Source organism: Schistocerca nitens, chromosome 2 (genome assembly GCF_023898315.1).
Source record: "Schistocerca nitens isolate TAMUIC-IGC-003100 chromosome 2, iqSchNite1.1, whole genome shotgun sequence".
Taxonomy (NCBI): Eukaryota; Metazoa; Arthropoda; class Insecta; order Orthoptera; family Acrididae; genus Schistocerca; species Schistocerca nitens.
This window is the reverse complement of record NC_064615.1, coordinates 702,513,630-702,537,077: the sequence shown is the minus strand read 5'-3', so window position 1 is coordinate 702,537,077 and position 23,448 is coordinate 702,513,630. Positions and strand designations below refer to the sequence as shown.

At 42.3% G+C, this 23,448-nt stretch overlaps 1 protein-coding gene across 1 annotated transcript in view; it reads left to right on the top strand.

Annotated features, from left to right (window-relative positions):
* The first annotated feature begins 4,841 nt into the window (after positions 1-4,841).
* The window catches only part of LOC126236860 (SH2 domain-containing protein 4B-like), a 612,474-nt gene continuing 593,867 nt past the window's right edge, over positions 4,842-23,448 (top strand). The window contains exon 1 of the mRNA XM_049946482.1: positions 4,842-5,044. The gene's annotated coding sequence lies outside the window, so the exon portion shown is untranslated. The remainder of the gene's footprint in view (positions 5,045-23,448) is intronic.

The following is a 23,448-nucleotide window of genomic DNA, read 5'->3' as shown; positions in this document are numbered from 1 at the left end:
GGTCTTGTTAGCTCTAAAACAGAGAAGACAAATGCCAGTTTTGTGTGCCTGTGTGATACTGAGCGGTATCTCGCAGAACATAACGTCAGTGAACTAAGGAAAACAAATTGCAACTTGTGATAGGAACACGGCGGCGCTGCAATCGCTGAGTGCAGTCCCGCTCGGGACGTATGTAGTCTGTATGCTGCCACGAATTAGGCGGTCGGGTATAGGGGCCCTTTAGCCTGGACGTCTACTGTGGCCGTATTCGTCCGACTAACAGGTTGTCCGTATGGTCGCAAGACCTATGAAGCTCGTCCACTGCAGCCGAGTAACGTCCGACATACGGCCGGCAACTGAATAAAGACTTACCTAATGATACAGGGTGTTTCAAAAATGACCGGTATATTTGAAACGGCAATAAAAACTAAACGAGCAGCGATGGAAATACACCGTTTGTTGCAATATGCTTGGGACAACAGTACATTTTCAGGCAGACAAACTTTCGAAATTACAGTAGTTACAATTTTCAACAACAGATGGCGCTGCGGTCTGGGAACCTCTATAGTACGATATTTTCCACATATCCACCATGCGTAGCAATAATATGGCGTAGTCTCTGAATGAAATTACCCGAAACCTTTGACAACGTGTCTGGCGGAATGGCTTCACTTGCAGATGAAATGTACTGCTTCAGCTGTTCAATTGTTTCTGGATTCTGGCGGTACACCTGGTCTTTCAAGTGTCCCCACAGAAAGAAGTCACAGGGGTTCATGTCTGGCGAATAGGGAGGCCAATCCACGCCGCCTCCTGTATGTTTCGGATAGCCCAAAGCAATCACACGATCATCGAAATATTCACTCAGGAAATTAAAGACGTCGGCCGTGCGATGTGGCCGGGCACCATCTTGCATAAACCACGAGGTGTTCGCAGTGTCGTCTAAGGCAGTTTGTACCGCCACAAATTCACGAAGAATGTCCAGATAGCGTGATGCAGTAATCGTTTCGGATCTGAAAAATGGGCCAATGATTCCTTTGGAAGAAATGGCGGCCCAGACCAGTACTTTTTGAGGATGCAGGGACGATGGGACTGCAACATGGGGCTTTTCGGTTCCCCATATGCGCCAGTTCTGTTTATTGACGAAGCCGTCCAGGTAAAAATAAGCTTCGTCAGTAAACCAAATGCTGCCCACATGCATATCGCCGTCATCAATCCTGTGCACTGTATCGTTAGCGAATGTCTCTCGTGCAGCAATGGTAGCGGCGCTGAGGGTTTGCCGCGTTTGAATTTTGTATGGATAGAGGTGTAAACTCTGGCGCATGAGACGATACGTGGACGTTGGCGTCATTTGGACCGCAGCTGCAACACGGCGAACGGAAACCCGAGGCCGCTGTTGGATCACCTGCTGCACTAGCTGCGCGTTGCCCTCTGTGGTTGCCGTACGCGGTCGCCCTACCTTTCCAGCACGTTCATCCGTCACGTTCCCAGTCCGTTGAAATTTTGCAAACAGATCCTTTATTGTATCGCTTTTCGGTCCTTTGGTTACATTAAACCTCCGTTGAAAACTTCGTCTTGTTGCAACAACACTGTGTTCTAGGCGGTGGAATTCCAACACTAGAAAAATCCTCTGTTCTAAGGAATAAACCGTGTTGTCTACAGCACACTTGCACGTTGTGAACAGCACACGCTTACAGCAGAAAGACGACGTACAGAATGGCGCACCCACAGACTGCGTTGTCTTCTATATCTTTCACATCACTTGCAGCGCCATCTGTTGTTGAAAATTGTAACTACCGTAATTTCGAAAGTTTGTCCGCCTGAAAATGTACTGTTGTCCCAAGCATATTGCAACAAACGGTGTATATCTATCGCTGCTCGTTTAGTTTTTATTGCCGTTTCAAATATACCGGTCATTTTTGAAACACCCTGTACCATTCCCAGTGTCAACACTTGGACCAATGCAAGCTACTTTCAACAAATATATTTATAAGGCTCGACAATTTATAGAATGTGTGATTGGAATAATGATTAACAAATGAAGATTGCTGCAGAGTAGTATTGAAATTAGTAAGCCCGATAAGGTTGATATTATGCACTGAGGAGCCAAAAAAACTGCTACTCCTGCCTAATATCGTATAGGGCCCCGACGAGCTCGCAGAAGTGTCGCAGCATGACGTGGCATGGACTCGACTAATGCCTGATGTAGCGCTGAAAGGAACTGGCACCATGCATCCTGCAAGGCTATTCATAAATCCGTAATAGTACAACGGGTGGAGATCCCTTCTAAACAGCACGTTGCAAGGCATCCCAGATATGCTCAATAATGTTCATGTCTGGGGAATTTGTGGCCATCGGAAGTGTTTAAATTCAGAAGAGTGTTCCTGGAGCCCCTCTGTAGCAATTCTGGACGTGTGAGGTGTCGCATCTTCCTGCTGGAATTTCCCACGTCCATCGGAATGCACAATGGACGTGAATGGTTGCAGGTGATCAGACAGGATGCTCACGTACGTGTCACCTTTCAGAGTCTTACGTAGACGTATCAGGGGTCCATCACTCCAACTGCACACGCCCCACACCTTTACAAAGCCTCCACCAGCTTGAACAGACCCCTGCTGACAGGCAGTGTCCATAAATTCATGAAGTTATCTCCATACCTATACACGTCTATCCGCTCGATACAAACTGACGAGACTTGTGCGGTAAGGCAACATGTTTCCAGTCATCAACAGTCCAATGTCGGAGTTGACGTTCTCAGGCGAGGCGTAAAGCTTTGTGTCGTGCTGTCACCAAGGATACACGAGTGGGCCTTCGGCTCCGAAAGCCCAAATCGATGATGTTTCGTTGAATGGTTCGCTCGCTGACACTTCTTGATGGCTCTGCATTGAAATCTGCAGTGATTTGCGGCAGGGTTGCATTTTTGGCACGAACGATTCCCTTCAGTCGTCGTTGGTCCCGGTCTTGCAGGATCTTTTTCTGGTCGCAGCGATGTCGGAGATTTGATGTTTTACCCGATCCCTGATATTCACGGTACACTCGTGATATGGTCGTACGGGAAAATCCACACTACATCGCTACCTCGGTGATTCTGTGTCCCATCGCTCGCGCACCAACTACACCACCATTCTCAAACTCACTTAAATCTTGATAGCCTTCCGTTCGTAGCAGCAGTAACTTATCTATCAACTGCGCCAGACGCTTGTTGTCGTGTATAGGCGTTGCTGACCGCAGCGCCATATTCTGTCTGTTTACATATCTCTGTATACGAATACGCGTGCTCAAATAGCTCTAAGCAGTAAGGGACTTAACATCTGAGGTTCAAAAATGGCTCTGAGGACTATGGGACTTAACATCTGAGGCCATCAGTCCCCTAGACTTAGAACTACTTAAACCTAACTAACCTAAGGACATCACACACATCCATGCCCGAGGCAGGATTCGAACCTGCGACCGTAGCGATCGCACGGTTCCAGACTGTAGCGCCTAGAACCGCTCGCCCACTGTGGCCGGCGTCTAAATCTGAGCGCACAATGTTATGTTTTATGTTACATCATTATTAGCGTTTCCACGTAGCTTCCACACTTATATTCCCCGCAACTTTCAACCATAGTTTCCACAGTAAGTGGCAGCGGTGATATTGTAAGAAGTCCATGACTAGGAAATTTTTGCTAGCGCACTCGAGCAGATGTAATTTCGATGGATTGCTCACGTGCTGCCTGCGATATGTAAGCTATAAGAGAATCTCAGACCAGAGAGCAGTGTTGGCTGCAGTAGGAACTGTGTAGTAGTAGGTGTAAGTAGTAGCTAGCAGTCGTGTGTATGGAGTTGGCTGGGCCGGTCGTGGGGAGCGATGGCGGTGCCTGAGCGATGTAGTATAAGGTAAAAGCAGCCTCGCGCATATATTCGATTATTATATCAAGTCCCATGTAAATGTTTTTAAAAAAATCTCTTAATAATAATCTTTCTTATAAAAATTAACTTTTGACAATCATTCATCTCAATTTAAAGAATTTCCTAATTTCTCCAATCCGTGGTCATCCCGATTATTGTAAAGAAAAATCAGTTGTTTCTTTTTATACATGACAAATCTACCGGCCAGCATTGCACTGGGCTGTGTTAGAAAAATTTCTTATAGGAGCAGATATATATGCGTTATCTGGCGACCTTACTGAGGTAAGATTTTTTTAATTTATTCAGTATTATCTTTCAGGGCCATGACGCAGCACTGGTGACGTCCAAATTTACCAGTTTAGATTCACAGTCAGATAATTATTGAAAGGGTATATATGAGTCACATTTTTTATTACGAGGATAGTCACATTTTATTATTGGTAGGTTACGGAATTTATCTGTTGGGAGGTTACAATATCTCTTGTCTTGCTTATCTCTCAGTGATTTCATTCAGGTGACTTATAAACTTCTCCATGTCCATAGTTTCTAATCAAGTACGAAACACACGCAGACACAAATAACAACAGGTGCTCGCTTGCAGCCTCTACGTCCCCCGCATGTTAGTGGCGCTACATGTCTTGGGATTATTCGGCGGTGTGTAGTTGTATACGGCCGTCCAACTAGTCGAACGAATACGCTTCAAGTGGACGCTTGGCCTCAGTTGTGTGTATAGGCTATAAGGAACAAAGAAACTACGTGAAGTTCAAATGATTACCTTCTGAAAAAATCCGTGATTCGACGTTGTCTTCGCTGTGACTTACGCTTTGTGGTCTCCCGTTGTAGCACTATAGTTGCAGTGTGCGGCGGCAGCGAGGACGGATGCTGTGCCCCTCCCCCCACCCCGGCGCCTAGGCAGAAGGGGAGTGGGGGGCGGCGAGCGACGACGCGCCCGGCGCGGTCGCCAGTCGGTGCCTCGCCACGCCCGCGCACAGTGCTCCGAGCCGGCCGGCCGGTCGCCGACAGCACAGCTCAGCACACGCCTGCCAGTGCCGCGTGCCTCGTAGCGTCTTCATGTCGCCAGTGCAGCGCCTCGCCTGCTGACCGCCGCCAGCCTTCAGACACCCGACCGGCCTGCCGCACGCTTCCTTCCTCCTACAGTCATCGACATAAACACAAGGTAGGTGGCTCACCTTCCGGACCGTGTCTCCAGTACCGTGCCGACTTCTTCCGCGATGCGCTGTTGGCTTCGTCCTATTCTGGAGCTGTTCTTCGGATTGGCTGCAGTTTTGATGGTCATCCAGGCCTCGCACGCAAAGGAAGGTGAGATCGAGTAGCAGAAGTCTACTGAAGAGAGCGATGCTGACGTTCTGTTTTGACCAGTGACGTCACCATCGACACTGGAGATAGTGAGGACCGGCTGTAGCGTAACCCGAGCTCTAGGCTGATCGGAAGGGTGGCAGTTTGGTTGCGATTTGGCGAAGTGAACAAGTGTATCATAACAATCACATATTTTCTTGAATAAGATTGCGATCATTGTTGATTTTTGTGAGTAAAGATGTGTAGATCCCATACACCGCTAAAAATATTATACACAGGCTTCAGTTTGATGGACAATATCCATGAGAATGTACGTTTGGAACACAGAATTGTATGGGCGTGAATATCGAATTGTGGTAAAATCAGAAAAGAAGAGAATCGAAGCGTTTGAAGTGTGATGCTACAGAAGAATGTTGAAAACTAAGTGGATTAATAAGACGAGAAATTAGGAGGTTCTCCGCAGAATCGGCGAGGAAAGGAATATTTGTAAAACGTTGACAAGAAGTAGAGACAGGGTGTTAGGACGTGTGTTATAACGTTGTGGAATAACTTCCATGGCACTAGAGAAACCTGTATTTAGTAAACTGTGGGATAGATACAGTTTGGAATACAGGTTGAGTCAGGAGGAAAGCTACATGCTTTGAGGGGTGATAGTATTAGTGATTCTGAACGAAAAACGTCGTAATAATGTATGTTCTGGTCTTAGCAGTTTCGGAGGAAACTAATGAAAACAATGTGGAGTAGGACAAATGCAGGTGATAGTAAATGAAACTTTCTGATCCAATGTTTTGTTTAATTGTGCACTTTTCCTCACAAAAGATGTACAAAAACTCCACCGTCAACTGCAATGCATTTTGAAGCTCTTGTAGACGACAGCTGTTGTATCGCTGATATGAGCTCATTCGTACTATCCTTGACCTGAGCACACACGTGTGAAATATGAGCGGGAATTTCTTCTTCTTGTCCACTCTGCGCGTATAGGCTTCGCTCTTAAGCCAACAAAACGAACAGCAATCTAATGGAGTAAGATCGGGTGACCTCGGTGGCCAAGACACGACTCCACGGCGGCCGGTCCAACGCCCAGCACACGTTTCACTGAGGTACTGTGTCACTGGCTGTACGGAATGCCAAAGGATTATCCTCCCAGTATTCACGTTAACAAAGTTTGAAAGTTATAAAGATACCGTGCTCCATAAACACAGTTATCTAAAACAACTGGACCGATGAGTTGGTCACCAGTAATTTGCGCGCACTGAAATGGCCCATAAAGACAATACTATACAGCTTAATGTCGCTTGAGTCGTTTTCGCATATGAGTGTTGAGAAGGGCATGCGACTGACGCCCGTCATTCTCAAACAGCTGTGTGCCGAATACGAAAAAAGGAAATATATTCATTTGAAGTTTTTCGTTTAGAATTACCAACACTGTCATGTACCTTTCCTCCAGAGTCACCCTGTATATCCAACACACAACTGAGGACGTCTGCTGTAAATGCTGGTCTGAGATAAAGCGGTTGGCATAGTAGAGGAACTCGTGGCAGGCTTATCGAACCAGTTAGGAAACTGATGACAGAAAAAGAATGGCTTTATGCATTTCTTAATTTATAAGGAATTTTTGGCTACTACGATCTACAGAAAACTTATTGAATCTGACGTTGAAAATTTTTGTCTGATGATGGCAATAGCCGAAACGTCGTTGTAAACAAAGAAATAGATAAAGTGATCCAAATGACTTCACTCACAAGAATCATTTATTGCTAATTTACTAGTTATACTTACATCCTGGATGAAAATAGCTGTTTTCCCACTGTGACATAATATCAAGGCTTAAGGCATTAGTAACTAGCACATACCCATCTGAAACCTCTATAAATCCGCAGCAGTCCCGTCACTTTGATAATTAAAATACGCGTGACTGTATCGTGTCATAGCCGACATACTGATTGACTGCATCACGATGAAACTTTGACATATTGTATTCTTCAGTACTTCCAGTAGCTGTACCAGTATGTCGATGATTCCGGCAGTCTTTCATCAACTGGAACGCCGTGTTGTTTTTTATTTTCATCCTTTGACAGTTCATCTTGTGCGGCCGATCGCTGTGGGTTCTTACTCCATCTGTCAGGTACGATGTTCTTCCTTGTTCGCATTTGAAATATGATACTTTTACCTCCACCGAAAACACCTTGAAAACGTACTTCTCCAATGTTTCGTATATTATAAATCTCGATTGCGTTTTATTTCAATATATCGTTTTTTGAAGCGACAGCCGTGACACATCTCGCAGATATGTGTGTAGCAAGGTTAAACAGCACAGATATATGTACATTGATTTTTTTTTCAAATATCCATAAGTAACCACATTGCTTTTTATGAATGTAGCATCAGTATCTTTCAGGAATACTAAGGGTGTAAAATGAATAGAACATACATATGTCTCACGTTTTTTAAAATGCAAATGTACCTTCGTAAGCAGCCGTTTTGCTATGGTTTTGTCTATCTCGCCAACGTCACTGACTAGCACACTAGCAGCAGTATCGAAAAGCAAATTTGTCGTTTTAGACGACCTAGGAAGATTATCTGTGTATTTTGGCGGTGTCTTTGATCGTTCCATCAAAAGTCGTCGTCTGTCAATGGTTTGTCCAGAAAATGATGCAGAGCTCTTTCTCGTAAATCGAAATACTGCTACGTTTATCGTCTACCTCTACATGTATATCGTCCCGCAGAGATGAGATAAACAGGGACAGATATCGACTGTGACAGGCAGCAGACACAACAGATGTTTTGTTGTTGTCTTTTTTTTATTGTACCACACTGGACATACGGCCAAAGGAGAAACACTTTGAGATGGCTTTGTTATTTAGAATAGAGGAATTAAATATTTGTTGTTTTTCAATGATCCTAATGACACGCAGACAGACACTTCTCAGTATCTTCAGAATTGCACCTACTGCTGTGTATAACGAAGTAGAACGTCTGATTCACACATACGTACGACTCGTATTTCCGGTGTTTTGATGTTTTGGTCGTCGGATCACGTACCATCCCCGCAAATGCACGCGCCTTCGTGGCCTAGGCCGCTTACGCACTATTGTGCGGTGGCACTCGACTCGGAGGAAATCATTTTGAATACTGGTCGTGGAAATTCTTGGTCACTAATGGGGGAGAAATGGTATCGTGAAGTTCATCACAATACTGTAGCGTTAATGTCGTGATTTAAGTTGGAAACCTCTCTATAGTTCATCATGCTGTGATGGTGTGTGACTGTAAATGGTTGTTCGCAGCCTTCTTTGGATTTTCAAACTGTTAGAGAGGAGTAATCTGTGGGCTGGCACGTAGTTTTATCCTCTTTCTTCTTTATCATCAACAATAAAAACACAACACTACACTCAACATGTAGTCATTAGTGCGACTGCTACGGTCGCAGGTTCGAATCCTGCCTCGGGCATGGATGTGTGTGATGTCCTTAGGTTAGTCAGGTTTAAGTAGTTCTAAGTTCTAGGGGACTGATGACCACAGCAGTTGAGTCCCATAGTGCTCAGAGCCATTTTTTTGTAGTCATTACTCGCCTACAGTTCAGCACACAGCAAAACATCCTAGCTTTGTAAAGGAAAGACGCCGAATAGATGGCGATATAAACACTCTTTTTCAATTTAGGTGGCTGACCGCTTCTAACAATCCCATACTGGCACACGTGCCCAAGCCTTCCTGTCACCTAGGAGCGTCAATACGCGAATTGTACATTCACAGCGCACACCATGGGCACATTCCTTGACTTTTTTTCCCTTTCTGATCCGTGATATGACGTCCATTATTTGTCTGCGCTTACAGAACGTTCGGTTCAAAATGTAACCTGCATTTCATGTATGATATTACTGAGATGTCTGCTGGAACAATGGAACTTTTCATTATCAGGATGCTTAATAAGCGCAGTGTCACTCAAGTAGTGTTTTCAGATGACTCAGGTCGTCAGCTTTGAGGACTTGAAGTGGTCCTCCAGTCTGCCGTACTTCCCAGTTACCCGGTAATTCCGTTCTCTAGTACTGTCATTGGTATGTCTGGAGCTTGTCATGTATCTCGTATGCGTAGTGATTTAACATTCAGAGACGAACGATGCCAGATGAATTCTTTCTCGTGTTGTTCACTTCTGCTGTGCAGTAATCCACCAGCCCATACGCAATCGATAAATGGTTTAAACATAACATTAAAGAACTGTCCTTCACCATTTATTACTTTCGAGATAGGTCTTCTCCACTTCATAGTCGCGAGTGGTAGACCTGATAAGTGGATTCTTATTCGGGCTTGTTCTGCCTCCTTATCGGAGCATTTACTTTGTTACGCGATCTGAACGTCGCATTAAAATGATATATTCTGGTGTATCTAGCTGGCACAAAACACATTGTTATTTCCTTCGACTGGACACAGACAGTGACTTAGTGTGGGTAAACGTGTATGTTAACTCGTTAGAAATAATCCCGCTAATGACTTTGGATAATAGACTGACTCTGCTTAGCCTGAAAATGCTCTTTTGCTGAACAGGACCCTGAAGGAGTTCAGGATTTGGTGCTGATAGCTGTAGACATTTATATTACAATGTACATTTCGTATTCATAGAGAAGCGGAGATGAGACTAAGAGCCTAAGCGTAAGTCAGGTAACTAATTTCATAGCAAAGAAAATCCACCGTGTGGTGTGTGGTGGAGGGTACATTGTGAACCAGAATAATTTCTCCTCCTCTCCTCACACTCCCTACTCTATTTGTAGACGATGCGCAGGAAGAAAGACCGTCGGAGGCCCTCCTTCTCTAATTTTAGCGTTTTGGTCATTACGCGAGACTTATGTCTGACTGTCTGTCTGGAAGCTAGAAAGCTGAGATCTACCCATAGCGCCGAAGCTGCTTCGAGAGAGAGGAAGGAAAGATACTAAAAACAAAATATATTTGTTCTTCAGGAATTTTTTTATTGTAGCCAATAATAAACCCATTATTACTACCGTCAGCTAGTATATTTCGCGTTCTGTTGTTGAAGGGTTGGAATAAGAAACGTTATGTTTTACCCGACTGTGTAGTTACTGCAGAACTGGCCCTTGAACAAGAATAAATCTCACCATTTACACTGAGACAACTGATGGTAATTTTGATCAAGTGATATTTTTGCTCGGCTTACTTAATCGAGAGACTGTTAAGTACTTGTAACATACAAGCTTCATCCAAATGTAACAATATTTTTGAGCGTGCTATTTCTTTGTGACAAAGCCACGGACGTTACTGATAAAAAATAACACGTCCAAGCAATCAGTTTGCTTTCCCGTGATCTTTTGCTCTTTAGTATTGCTCTTTGCCTACTTATACTTCCTGTAAGAAAGATTAAGGACAAATGCCACATTATTTTTCTATGGAGGAACAACGAGGACTGTAAATAGAGTTGTGCTTCATCAAAAGTATGTTTCGTTAGTTTTTGTACACTAAATAAATGGCGTAGTAAATGGTGTTGGCAGAATTGCTAGGGAAAGAAACAGAAATGAATGTGTTACAGAGAAAATGTGAGCCGACGACTCCTCGTGTTTTTGTTTTTTTGGTTGCTTGTTTTGCACGTAATTAGAATCAGTGTTCGTCAATTGTGTATTTTATATCCTTATAGAATACAAATGGTGTTTTGTAAGTAATAAGTCAGTTGAGCGCGTAATTTCTGCCCTTACATGTAACCAAAGCAACTACTTTTCATGCAAGTACAGTTTACAAAGACAAACATAAATGCATGTAATTGTTGTTATTTTGTACTCAATAAAACGTTCTTTATCATGATCAAAGGCAAGAGTTTCCTGTTATTACTGATAAATGCGAAAGTTGTTCAGGGATAACCGAAACATGGAGTTCGACGAAGTTCGATATATTTTTGTTTTGTGGTTTATCTTTCATTTTTGTAGGCAATTGCGTTTTATAGTGCTTTATGATAAATCTGTATTGTTTTCTTTATTTTTACTACAGAATCCCTCTGTTTCACATTACAAATCAATAATTTTCGGATAAAACCTGAATTAAACATTGACAATTTCAGTTTTACTATAAATATTTTTTATTCTTAAGTAAGATACAGGAAGATAACTATACAGAACAACAATGTTCCGTAGGCTACAGGGCCCTTTATATGTCCTCACTCAATTTCTGGAAGGTTTACTGCTTCCAGTTTTTAGGGGACACTGATCGCGTACGTATAGAAAGCGATCGTTATGAGCTAACGCCTGATAGATAAACAACACGCCCAATCTGCAGGTAATGCAAGTACGACGCCAAATCCGACCACAGTTACAAGGGAAACTAACGTAATCTAGGCTCACTTGTGGCAGTCTACAGTAGCCTCTGGTAGTTTTACAACTCCAACTCTATATCACTTCTTGAGAAAATTCTTGTGCTCAGAGCAGATACCTTCCCGTTTATTGTTACGGTATTTGATGGAAACACGAAAGATTTTTGTCTTTTGCTCCTAACTGTAAAGTAGTTCCCTAACTGGCGAGGACAAACGGAAGCCACGATAAAGGGAGCTGTGTTTGTAAATCATGCTTTCTTTGTTTGCGAGTTCCCCGCTTACGTGCGTGCCAGTGTTTTCCCAGCGACGATAAAGTTGACTCTACCCGACAACAACCGAGGCGAAGAGTGGGACCTCGCCGAACATATCGCCGCAGTGCCTGTTTACGGTTAAAGAAGGCACTGCCGGCGGCAATGTTATCAACTGTCTGATTCACTTCGCAGTGCTTCAAATCATGCTCTAATTACCACTGCCCCGACACTAACTTTTTGCTAGAGGCTGTAAATTAATTTCGTAAATATTTTTTACACCTGTTATCCTAAAAATTTCTTTTTACAGACTCCATTGCTTTACTCACACAGTTGGCGGAATTGAACGGCACTCTTCTTCTGCCTCCACTCAATCTTCGTAGGCTAAACTGCATTCTCTGCGTGTCTGAACGATTGGCAGGCATAGAATCCTCGAATTTTCTCAATATCATCTTCATAATTTGTTAGTTGTAGTTACAAGGTATTCTACTACTTCAACTGTAGCAATACTTCATTCTTAGGCTCATGGATTAGTTCCACATAACTCAGAGGTCAAGTGATATTGTTATCGCACACGAAACTATGTTATCGGATTCCTTGAACTTAAAGGAAATCTGTGTGCGATCGCTGGTGGAGGGAGGTTTCTGCCCTATTTGTCAATAATATTGCTTAAGAAAGCTCGTCTGCTGAAAAGCTAAAAGACTATCTTATTTTAGGAAAGCGTGTTATCCGCCGATTTAACTGACTGAACATGCAACAAAATGGATAGAAAAAACTATTTCTGTTCAGTTTTATTTAATAAGAAAAAAACACTACAAAAATGATTCTGGATCATTCGGTTGCAATTTCTTCGTAATGGCTGATGCGTAAATACCATGTAAGTAGAGTCCTGTCGTAATGATCAGTGACGTGCAGTTCGATGCTCATTCAGTTCGTCCTCAGGTATGATAGCTCTATAGTGTCGTGGAAGGACAAATAATTGTTTTCAGAAACCACCATACATTCTCTTCGTTAAATTCTAATACTCGGATATGGCGAATCGCCGTCGACGAAAAAAGATTGCGCAAGATCCGCTGTCGGATGTCACCTGGCTACTTTCTCGAGCAGGTGGACCTGAAAGTTTTGTGGTCATTATTGTTCCGTCGGTCACATTTGTATCCAATTTCTCTTACATTACAATTTGGGGACACCCATAGGTTTTCTAACGTTCTCTATCGTAGGCAGTAATAAGGCGTTTAATGAGTATTGCATCTATTTTAAAATCTCGTGCTCTGTCCGGATTTTCCCTTGAAAAGTCGTTGGTGCTGATAGTGTAATTCAGTGCTCTGACAAAAAATAACTACAATCTGGTTGCACTAGAATTCCTAGATATTTATTAGCAAGCAGGCTAACAATATTGCGAAAGTAGCCCGGTCACACAAACGGTAGTGGCACCCTGTGATGACTCCTGCATTAGAGTGCTAAATATTTGGAAAAAAAATCAGCTACCAGTAATAGTTACTACGATAGCAGAATCTACCAACAACGCGTTATGGCGAAACACTTTCTAGATGCCCCCATAGCTCTGCTTATTACTTGAACAGTGTTGAAAACTATCTTCTACTATTGACCTTAGCCACTTTGAATTGTATTCATCTCTTCGAATGTTACTTCACTGTTGTGCCGGAAAAACTCTTTTTTTTATTTTACGTCTGAAGTCCCTTGATCGGTATAACTGCGTCCTACGACGGATCTTTATGTATCTGTTATGCCCATCATGCCCTAGTTTTTGTATTCCAGTCTTTGTCAGCCTTTACCTTTGTCTGCCACTATCATTAGTGTTGTGTACGACTTTGTACACAACGGTAAGGAGAGGTGGACTGCAGAGTGGTGCAGCAATTGTCGTCGTAGGCAAGCTGGACAGGAGGGAGCAGAAATGATTAAGGAACAAGTCAACGCAGTAAACATACGATTTACTTAACTTGTATTTCTCCAAGCGAACGAAGACTCAGTACAATAATGTAGCGATTACCGTGTCAACAAGGATTAGGCTCGCTGAACTAAGCACGAGCGAAGGTGTCGGAGCGCAGCGTTGGGTCCCCTCAGATACCGCGCGACCGCTATTGTCGTCAGACGGTAACTTTCCATTCAATTAGCATCTTTGATACACCGTGGGGTGGTATCGATACCTGATATAACAGTTATTATTATTATTATTATTATTATTATTGCTGTTATCACTATTAGTGGCAGCAGCTGCAGTGGTTCAAGAACTGCCAGTATTAACTTATTAGTTCATAGTTATTGTTATAAACTCACTTCGCCACACTCAAATCATTTTAATACTATTTGTCCTATTGAAATTGTTTTGTAAAAAAGGTACTGTATACGTGAAACCCTAACCCGTATTAAGAGAGGACCTGATGACCGTAATCAGATCAGGTTAAATAAATAAATACCACTCTACTGCTGTTTCCAGTGCCAAGTCAACCTTTCTTGGTGCAACAGCAGGTATCGTACCAATCTAAACATTTTTTTTCTATCACGATATTTCTACTGGGATTTTTCTTGTCTGTTTCTTATAATAATTTTTCAGTTCGTACTTCATGCTATTTCCAAGTCGAAGTATATTTCCACTTGTTCAGAAGTACGCTTTGAAGGGTTTATTTCTCAGTTCCACATCCTAGCTCTTCCTTGAAGGAAGTAATATTCATCTTCCAGAATACACTCTGACACCTTCTTCCTTCGGCCATCCCGCGTAATCTTGCTTCTAAATAGCAGAATTCTTTCACAACTTTTACTACGGCGCCTTCCCAATTTTGGTTAAAACATATCGCTCTTCACATTTGCCATAACTTTGTTTACCATTAACCCATTTTAATTCCTTGATATGCTGTCCATTATGACAGTACTTCTATCATTTTCATCTTTGGTAAAAGTGCTGTCGTTTGAGAGTCTTCTCATTGGCGCGACATGGCACTCATGTTAAGAAAACAGGGGTGAAATGCTACAATGCTTTGTTACATCCTATTTAACACGAACATGTCTTTCTTGATCTTCCACTGGGATATTTCGGCAATCATAATTATGTGGAAATATAGTTGTCTAGGAGAAGGTAACAGTCTTGTGTCACAGAGTTGAATTTCACGTAGCTGTTCTTCATAGAACACAAAAATCAACACGTGTTTCCGCTTCTAGTGTGACGCTAGACATAGAGACAATTGACAGAATTTTTTTTACAGCTTGAAGTTCTGTTGGCTGTAACCAGAAGGTGAGCGGGTTTGATGGGTCAGTGGTGAAGGGCCATACTGTAGAAATGAGTTTGGTTTCAGTCCACTTTCCAAGTCGACAATTCTTTTTCTCTTATGTTAATTTTCCCCCGAAGTACAGGTCACGTGACATGCAGTCGGATGAGAGAAACGCTTGATAATGCAGACTAGAGAATCCAACTGTTGGTTCATAATCAGTTTTCACGACATTCTGTTAAGCGTTTGGTTTGCTATAATGAAGTTTCTCACGAATAGTTGTGAGGAAGAACTGCCAAAGCAGGTCAGTTTTATCCATTGCAGCTAAGCTTTGCGTTTCTGTTGTATTTACAACTTCCGTCCAAAGTGCTTCCTCATCTAACAAATAAAAGTGTTTACAACTTGAAAATAGAGCTTAATTAGCGATAAAAATGTGTTTAACGTGAGGTAAAAGTTTCGTAAATTTCTAGATTCGGTCATGAACCCGAGTTATTGTTACTATTAAGTGCACATCATACAACAGTTATATGACGATCCTCTCAAAAATTATATTGGGTTACTAAAACAAGAAATAAGTGTTGATTTTTCAATGACGAACGCCTGTGCGAAATATCATCCATCCGTGACCCAGAACTATCAGCTTCCACTTGCGAATGTAGCAAAATATCAACGTGGATTCTTTGCACCGCCCGATACAGACAAGACTTGTAAGGAATGCGATTCATGAAGACTGGATAAAGAAGGTCGCCGAGTAGTAATCAGAAGAGAGATTTGTTATCACACAGATATAGGCAGCTGCTCAATCACATGTACCGTATCCGCTAAGCCATGCGGAAGCGGAGGACACCAACATGCGACAGCACAGCTACAGGAAATGGAAGATTAGGGCGGCGTCCTTTACCGATCGCTGTGACGTCACACGCGGTGCGTCATTCCCAGTCACCTGCAGTAAGCTGCTGCTGTCTGCCCTAGTATTTACTGCATGTCCAGACACTCAGGTGGCACTTGTTTCCAGAACGATATTGTTTGCTCATACAGTCCTGTGATGGACCAGAAACACAGGTGGTGAGATATTTGTTTCCTGACAACTGAAACTGCTTATGTAGAACCGTGCGAGGATATACAGGGTGGCCCATTAATAGTGACCGGGCCATATATCTCACGAAATAAGCATCAAACGAAAAAACTACAAAGAACGAAACTCGTCTAGCTTGAAGGGGGAAACCAGATGGCGCTATCCCGCTAGATGGCGCTGCCATAGGTCAAACGGATATCAACTGTGTTTTCTTAATTAGGAACCCCCATTTTTATTACATTTTCGTTTAGTACGTTAAGAAATATGAATGTTTTAGTTTGACCACTTTTTTCGCTTTGTGATAGATGGCGCTATAATAATCACAAACGTATAAGTACGTGGTATCACGTAACATTCCCCCAGTGCGGACGATACTTGCTTCGTGATACATTACCCGTGTTAAAATGGACCGTTTACCAATTGCGGAAAAGGTCTATATCGTGTTGATGTATGGCTGTTGTGATCAAAATGCCCAACGGGCGTGTGCTATATATGCTGCTCGGTATCCTGGACGACTTCATCCAAGGTCCGGACCGTTACGTTATATAAGGAAACAGGAAGTGTTCAGCCACATGTGAAACGTCAACCACGACCTGCAACAAATGAGGATGACCAAGTAGGTGTTTTAGCTGATGTCGCGGCTAATTCGCACGTCAGTAGCAGACAAATTGCGCGAGAATCTGGAATCTCAAAAACATCGGTGTAGAGAATGCTACATCAACATCGATTGCACCCGTACCATATTTCTATGCACCAGGAATTGCATGGCGACGACTTTGAACGTCGTGTACAGTTCTGCCACTGGGCACACGAGAAATTACTGGACGATGACAGATTTTTTGCACGCGTTCTATTTAGCAACGAAGCGTCGTTCACCAACAGCGGTAACGTAAACCGGCATAACATGCACTATTGGGCAACGGAAAATCCACGATGACTGCGACAAGTGGAACATCAGCGACCTTGGCGGGTTAATGTATGGTGCAGCATTATGGGAGGAAGGATAATTGGCCCTCATTTTATCGATGGCAATCTAAATGGTGCAATGTATGCTGATTTTCTACGTAATGTTATACCGATGTTACTACAAGATGTTTCACTGCATGACAGAATGGCGAAGTACTTCCAACATAATCGATGTCCGGCACATAGCTCGCATGCGTTCGAAGCAGTAGTGAATAGCATATTTCATGACAGGTGGATTGGTCGTCGAAGCACCATACCATGTCCCGCAAGTTTACCGGATCTGACGTCCCCGGATTTCTTTCTGTGCGGAAAGTTGAAGGATATTTGCTATCGTGATCCACCGACAACGCCTGACAACATGCGTCAACGCATTTGTCAATGCAAGTGGGAACATTACGGAAGGCAAACTACTCGCTGTTGAGAGGAATGTCGTTACACGTATTGCCCAATGCATTGAGGTTGACGGACATCATTTGAACATTTATTGGATTAATGTGGTATTTACAGGCAATCACGCTGTAACAGCATGCGTTCTCAGAAATGATAAGTTTACAAAGGCACATGTATCACATTGGAACAACTGAAATAAAATGTCCAAACGTACCTACGTTCTGTATTTTAATTTAAAAACCGTAAACTGTTCGTCTAAAATTGTGAGCCATATGTTTGTGCTATTACAGCGCCATCTATCACAAAGCGAAAAAAGTGGTCCAACTAAAACATTCATATTTATTTACGTACTATACGAATATGTAATAAAAATGGAGGTTCCTATTTTAAAAAACGCAGTTGATATCCGTTTGACCTATGGCGGCGCCATCTAGCGGGCCAACCATAGCGTCATCTGCTTTCCCCCTTCAAGCTAGACAAGTTCCGTTCTTTGTAGTTTTTTCGTTTGACGCTTATGTCGTGAGGTATTTGGCCCGGTCACGATCAATGGACCACCCTGTATAAAGGCTATGCCCGAACGCTACCGCCAGACTTACTGCGTTGGTAGTTAACGGCTATAAGCACTCGTTCGTCTTCGCTGCTGTGGAACACACCTCTTCTACTGAAAAAGTGCTCATAGCTCGTAAGCTACGCGTTTTAGAGCCCATGTTTAGTAGAAATTTTTTTCTTGTTTTGGTCTACAATACATCCTCCCAAAGTGTGGAAAGCGAAGAGCTTGCAGTAGACATGTTTCACTATACCGAAGACGAAAAAGTGCTCACAGCTCTTGAGCTATGCATTTCAGAGCTCTTGTTTACTAGACATCCTTTTCTTCACAATGTGCTTCCACAGAACATGTGGCCCGCAACTGAAAAAGTGTCATGATAATCACTCCATTGGCCCTAGGTTTCGGATTAGTCCGCCATTTGGATTTCCTGTAGGGTACTACCAAGGAGAAGGTCGCTATGAGAAAACGACTGAATAATCAGCGAAAGACTAATACATATGTACTCTACTATGGACCAACAAAGAATGTCCTTGTATCCATTTTTTGCTAACAGTATGGAATTTAGGGAATATGTGATAAGTTCTTCATGAAAATAAGCATTGAAAGCGCCTGTGAGCTGCTTAGGACTAGGTTTCTGCTTCCCCCAGGGGAAAAAAAAAATAACTTTTTCGTTTGTAAAACTAGACTAATTGACATACCTCACTTTTGGACGCACTTCGTTACATGCATAACGGATGCTGTAATTGATCAGAATTATCGTTTGGGAAAGTGAACCTTATTCTATATACGACCGTTGATATTGTTAAAAATATCGGGAATCCGATACAGCGATATTCAAAAAAATATCATTATCGACCCTCGATATATCGACGGAGAAATATCGACCAGCTTATAAAAATATCGACTGCACAGTGTAAATATACTGCCCGTTTTAGAGCTATATATTTAAGTACTGATTTATTATTAGATGTTCAGTACATTAACAAGCTAGCAGCCTGCCCATCCCCCTTAGAGCAAGAATTGAAAGGAAAACGATGCACGTTCATGCTTGGCGATAACCACTTTGCTAACAATGGTAACTGCATGTAAGTGGCACAATAGAAGGTTCGTCGTTCGGTTCCGTCACATATCGGATTTGTCCGGAACACTTGATGTCGACTTCCCTGTCTTTTTTTTTTTCCATTTCTGCCAACGCCAGCGATCTAACAGTTGTAGTGTCAAAATTGCGTAGTGAAGTTAAACAATGCAGTTTCTGTTGGTAGCATCGAGGGGCGATTATGTCACCATTTCCCTTCACACACCTCCGCTCGCCGCAAAGACCTGTCTTGTCGTTTACGTTTTTATTTACACTAGTTGTGTAAAAATTATTTTTTTAACTCAACTGGTGCGCTACTTCTTCACATCGGAAACCTTGTTAATCCATTTCACACTGATTTCACACTGCCACCCCTCAGTGCAATCTAACTTCTTGTTTGTGCCATCTATACTTGCTTCACACAATCGAAGAGAAAGACTGGACGTCATAAAAGCTCAAAAAGTCGTAAGATTCCTCCACACAGTGAAAGTAAAGTTATGTTCTACAACAACTTCAAAAGAACAAATATAACCTGAAATTTGCGAAAAAGTGTAATATAAAATAAAAATATCGACACTCGGTATTGCCACTTCGATATCGGTATATCGAGGAAAGAAATATGACCGATATATATCAATACTTTCCTGGCATAAATATAGATATATCCGTATTTTGTTAACGGCTCTATTCTGTAGCACATGCCCATTCCGACTGACGTTACTTTTTTACGCGCACTCACTCCTTTTTGTGTGTGTTATGATTTCAGTCTTCCTCATTTAAGTTTTCTGCTATTTCCTTTGGTCACTCCATAGTATGTGGGAATGCATGCTCTGTCATCATTCTCGTAAAGCTGAGATTTTCCTCCGACTTCAGTGATACTGCCAACAAACAGAGTGTGAATATAGCACGCCTCATTTCCTGTTGCTTCCGTTTATCATTACGGTGATAATACTGCGATTAGAGAACAATTTGAACAAACATTGTGCAACTTAAACAAACATTGTGCGATAAACTATCTGGCAGTTACATCCATAACGTAATTTTGAGACAAACTTATTTCCTTGTTTTATTTCACATCAGTGTGCTCTTTGACCAAACGGACATGAAGTAGCAAACATATATTTCAAGATCTCTTCATTTAAGCACGGGTTCCTCTGTTAAGTTGATAAATAGCAGATAGCATGACTGACGTCATACTTCCCAGAAAAGAAGCTATTCGCGAACTGCGTACATTCGACATTCTTTCACAGGAGGAGGGGACGGGAAAGAGTAACCAGACAGTCAGTTTTAAGCCCTGAACTGTGTAGGATTTTAATCCGATGCAAACACTGATAAGACAGTGCTGCTCTCGACATATCTTTCCTTTTAGGCGTGGAAGAGACTTCACTCGTAGCTGAAACTGGGGTTCCAACCATGTGTGCACGCGGCAACTGATGGGAGTTACTGATACTTGACAGTTGGGTTGGATTGTTTTGGGGGAGGAGACCAGACAGCGAGGTCATCGGTCTCATCGGATCAGGGAAGGATGGGGAAGTAAGTCGGCCGTGCCCTTTGAAAGAAACCATCCCGGCATTTGCCTGGAGCGATTTAGGGAAATCACGGGAATCCTAAATCTGGATGGCGGGACGCGGGATAGAACCGTCGTCCTCCCGAATGCCAATCCAGTGCGCTAATACTTGACACTATGATTCTGGCAGTACATCCCATGTTAATATGTTCGTACAATGAGATCTGCCTGACATAGAAAGTGTAAACGAGACTAAGGTCGTGTTCCTGAACTGCTGAGTTACTGTCTCAGTAAACTCGGGAAATTTGCGTGTTTGCTTACGTCTCGCATGTAGTACTTCAAAGGAATTACTTCACAGTGGTACTGTAATGGCATAAATAGTCGGAAAGAACAATATTGTCTGACTACACATTGCGTAACTGGCTCTTTTCCATGCTCTAGCTTAGTCTGACGTCACCGGAGGATTTTCCACGAGCGGAACAGAATGCTAGATATGAAGGCAAAGAGGACGGAGGAGCGGACAGAGGTTCAGAATACCTTCTTGCCCTGGTGGCAAACTGCCCCTATAAGGCGGAAGAAATAGCTACGGCCAAAGACATGAGAATGCAGATGGCTAGGGAACTCACTGCATTAAATACGCACAGTGTGCAAAAATTGTCATGATAATCTCTCCTTTAGCGAAATATTCCCTATTAGTCCTCAATTTGGATCTCCGGGAGTGGACTACCATGGGAGAGATCACCCTAAGAAAAAGACTGAATAATCCAAGAGAGGATAATATTGTATGAGTCGGAGTGTGGAACATCAGAAGTTTGAACGTGTTTTGGAAGCTAGAAAATCTAAAAACCGAAATGCAAAGGCGCAAGAAATAAAATAAGGACTTGTGGTCAAATGAATATAGGGCAATATAAACATCAGCAGAAAATGGTTATGAATAGGGAGTTAACGCAGAGAGTGAATTATTTTTACCTATTCAGTAATAGAAAAGTTCTAATCAGAATCAACAGCAAATGAACGCCAACAACAATAGTCCAGGTATACATGCCGACGTCACAAGCAGAAGATGAAGAGGTAGGGAAAGTATAGGAAGATAGTGAACTAATTCAGAATGTAATTGGTGATAATAAACTAATAATCACGGAGGATTGGAACGAATCGCAAGGGAAGGAATTTAAGAGAGAGTTGCGGGAGAATATGGGGTTGGTACTGGGAATTAGAAAGGAGTAAAACTAGAGTTATGTAATAAATTTTAGCTAGTATAGTGAATATACAATTAAGACATCACAAGAGGAGGAGGTATACTTGAAAAAGAACCACAGACACAGGGAGATTCCTGCCGGATTACATCATTCAGACAGAGTTTCCGAAATCAGGTATAGATTGTAAGGCGTACCCAGGAGCAGATATAGGCTCAGATCACAATTTCGTAATGATTGTGAGTAGGCTGAAGTTCCCGAGAAACGTCCGGAAGAGTCAGTGCGGAAGAAGTGGGACACTGAAGTCAAAAATTACAAGACTTACTGAATGGAATGAACATTCTACTGAGTACAGGTTATGGATGGAAGGTAAAGCTAAGAAAGAAGAAAATGATAAGGAGTAACAGGAATGACATAAGAGGGATATTTAACATCAAGATTGCGGTCTATGAAGTGGACGAAGTTAAGAAATTCTGCTACCTTAGAAGTAAAATAACACAAAACGGACGAACTAAGGACGTAAGAAGCAGACTAGCGTAGTCAAAGAGGACATTCCTCTGAAAAAGAAGTATACATAGGACTTAATGTGACTAGGAACTTTCTGAAAAGGTACTTGTGTAGCACAGCATTGTGTGATAGTGAATCGTGGACAGAGGGAAAACCGGCAAGTAAAGAATAGAAGCGTTTGGGATGTGGTGCTACGGAAGGATGCTTTAAATAAAGTAGAGGGGTAAGATATGACGAAATTCTCCGAGAATGGGAGAGGAGATGAACAAACAGAAAACAGTGACAAGAAGAAAGGACAGAACATTTATTAGGCCATCGGAGAATAAATTCCATAGTACTAGAGGGAGCCGTAAAGGGTAAAAACTGCAAGGAAAGAAAGGTTGGAAGATGTAAGTCTGCAGGCTCTCGTGGCTGTTGTCACTGAAGTTAAAATCTTCTTGGTTGTTAGACCGCGCCATCTCTCTTCAAACAATCGACGTTTCGACCCCTCTGTTGGGATCTTCTTTAGGATCTTGTGGTGTCCATTGTAGAGTGAGCACTCGATCTACAGTGGACACCATAAGATCCCGAAGAAGATCCCAGCATAGGGATCGAAACATCGATCTTAAATCTTAAATTTAAAATTTTCTGGCCTGTTAAGCCGCGTCATATTTCTTCAATGATAGAACATTTATTAGGCCATCAATGAAAAGAAATATGACGCGGCTTAACAAGCGAGAAATTTTTTTATTTAAGATTGGAATACATCCGACAAGTAACTGAGGACATTGGATACAAATGCAACTCTGAGATGAAGAGGTTGTCACAAGAGAGGAATTCGAACCGGACCTCAATGAACCAGTCAGAAGACTGATGATCCAAATATATATATATATATATATATATATATATATATATATATATATATATATATATTCAAAATCTGCTATAGTATTTGACGTCTTCATATCATTTCGCCTTGCAGCCTCATTCAGTACTGAGGAAATGGCATTCAGCATTGCACCTGTCTTCACAGGTAGTATTTTGGGAGCAGAGATCGGCCATTAATGGGTTTTACTGTTGGAAACTGTTTCGACTTCGTAGCGATGATGCTATTTTTGAATGTATATAGTTGCAAATCGTTCTTTGTAAATCACAGGCCAGATATACTACAGTGTTGGTGTGGTGGTAGCTGGCGATGTTGGGTGAACAGAGCACAATGACTGTGCGTACCAATTTTACATGA